We start from the raw sequence: 2,582 nt of genomic DNA on the forward strand, positions 1-2,582 counted from the left end.
TTATAAATATCAATAAATTTATACCATGGATAAAATTTATAACTAAATTCATATAACAAAAATATATATAAAAAGATTATATATATATAATTGAAAAATGCAGCAAGAAAGTCTCAGTTTGATTTTGCTTTAGTTAAATTAAAAAAAAATCAAATTTCCACATAGGAGACAACTTGGATGCAGTTAACTTGTGTGACATGGCTCTTGTCACTAAGTTGGCTCAGTAAATTCGAGTTAGAGGGCTTAGAGTTTAGTTAAGCATGTGTGATTGCTAAATATTAGTAATCTAGTTTAGTTATATCCAGTTGAGTTTAGTTAAACTAGTTCTAACAGTTGGAGGAACTAGTGGAAGGTCATTTGTGCAATGGGATAGGAGTCTGACTGAGTGATTATCCAATGAACTGGTCAATGAACCAAAATAACTAGTGGAGAATTTGAGTACCCAACTATGGTGGAGATTCCAAGGCAGTGTAACAAGCAATTGTAAATGTGTTTGAATGTGCAGACGTTGTATGTAGGCATATGATCAAACGTTTGGAATTGCGCAATAAATTGGAGGAAAACTCTTAAAAAATATGGGCTAATTCTCTAGGAATTACGTGAGGAAATGGGGGCTCATGCTGAGGTAAAAATTCACTAAGCCTAGTTCAGAGCTTCTCATTTAGCATAGAGATAGGTTATTTACTTGTAGTCTGAGCTCAGAGCAGGCAAGCAATTTTAATACATCTTTATTCATCTAATTAATGGAAAGAGGCTTGAGGGATTTTTCCCAGTTGGGTTCCTCTAGAACAAATATTGTGCATGTGTGTTATTTCTTATTGCATGTCTCAGATCGTTGTTCTAAATTATGAATTGAATTATACAGATCAATAGAGTAGAATTGTGTCTCTTGATTTAGGTTAAAACTTCTTGAGTTCACAATTCTATCACCAAATTTCTCTCTCTATATATATAATGAATATTTTATAAAATAGATGAGCTTGAAAATTTGAAATTGTAAATACATTTAAATAAAAAATGGTTGATATGATAATACAAGATATGTTGTCACATATTTGTTTATGAAATTTTTAATATATTTATTAATGTAGTAAATTAGTGTTTTTAATTTCAAAAGACTTGAATTGGATATTTATAAATATTAAATTAGCAAATGTTTATGGTACCCATGGCGCAGGTGCGTTTTGGAGACATTATTATTTATAGCTATTTATGAATATTGTTTGAACCTAATGGTTGCGGGGCCATGATTTAAGTATTAATTATGTAAATAATTTTATAATGAATAAATGTTTTCTTTTGGGAAATTTTATTGGAAAGAGCACATGAGGAATATGGACTTCTTGCTATATTAGGAACTGTTAGTTGGTTAAGTCCACATGGTGGAACTTCCCAAATATTTCTCCTAAAAATCCTAGGAGAAATGTTGCCACTAAAGGGAAAAACATAATTGGAGAGAAATATTATGTTGAGTGGAGGAATAAATTTAGCTGGAGAGAAATGTTAAGTTGAGTAAAAGTAAAGAAAAATACAGTGGGAGAAAAATGCATGCTTAAGGGGGGAAAGGAAATAGTTTTTCCTAATTGAAAGAAAAATCCTAGGTAAAGAAAAAATGATGTAGACATTAAAGGCAGGACGTACATAGAAAAATATGTTGGGAAGAAAAACATTAAGTAATACTAGGAAAATATGAGCATGTTGTTATTCTCCAAGATACTCATGGATGAGATGAGGCAAGAATTCTGAGCTTGGCGGTGTTGAAGAAAAGGGTAACTAGGTCCGGTATTTGTCATTGTAATTTTGATCTTTGTACATTTCAAGAAAAAGAATTATTAATTTTATAAATTATATGAATGAGTTTATTGCCCATTCAATAGGTCTGGGAAATTCAAAGAGTCAAAAGAAAACTGAAGAAATCTTCTTGAGCCTATGTGTAATGTATATGGATCAAACAGAATGTCTAGAACAACCCTCCAAGACAAGCACAATCATATGGATGAAGTCGGCCAACAAATGAACTAAATAAAAGTCATGTCAGCTTGCAAATAGAGACAGATATGTTCACACTGATAGTTTGGCTAAACATGGGGACGAAACCACATATATATACCTAGCTAGGGTATCCACAAAATAGAGACACAAAACTCAGATTTATCTGAGATTTTTGGGTCTATTACGGGTTAAAAATTTGGATGGGTACAAGAGGTGGAAGATCTCGGATGGAACAACTTTGGATGGGTATATGAGGTTTCTCTAATGCCTATGCAATTTCATAGGTAATTACAGTGATAAAAATTGCAGTCTAATACTCCTCAGTGATGGCAATCTCAGCATACCTGCAATCATAATCTCGATACAAGGATAGCAGTCATTATCTAAGTAAAGTCGTAGTAATGAAGGTCTAAATAATGGTCACAGTCTTGGCCTACTAACACAGTGAAGCAGCCTCACTATCTTAGCATGTGTCAAGAGAAAGATTCTGAAGTAACACTCTTTCTTAGTCCAGAAGAAGTCATAACATATGTAATAATGATCTCAGTATAAGTACAATCAAGACCATAATAGAGAATGTCATTGTCTCG

The sequence above is a fragment of the Pinus tabuliformis genome, chromosome X (genome assembly GCF_031772625.1).
Source record: "Pinus tabuliformis cultivar Carrire ecotype Pingquan chromosome X, CPIR1, whole genome shotgun sequence".
Taxonomy (NCBI): Eukaryota; Viridiplantae; Streptophyta; class Pinopsida; order Pinales; family Pinaceae; genus Pinus; species Pinus tabuliformis.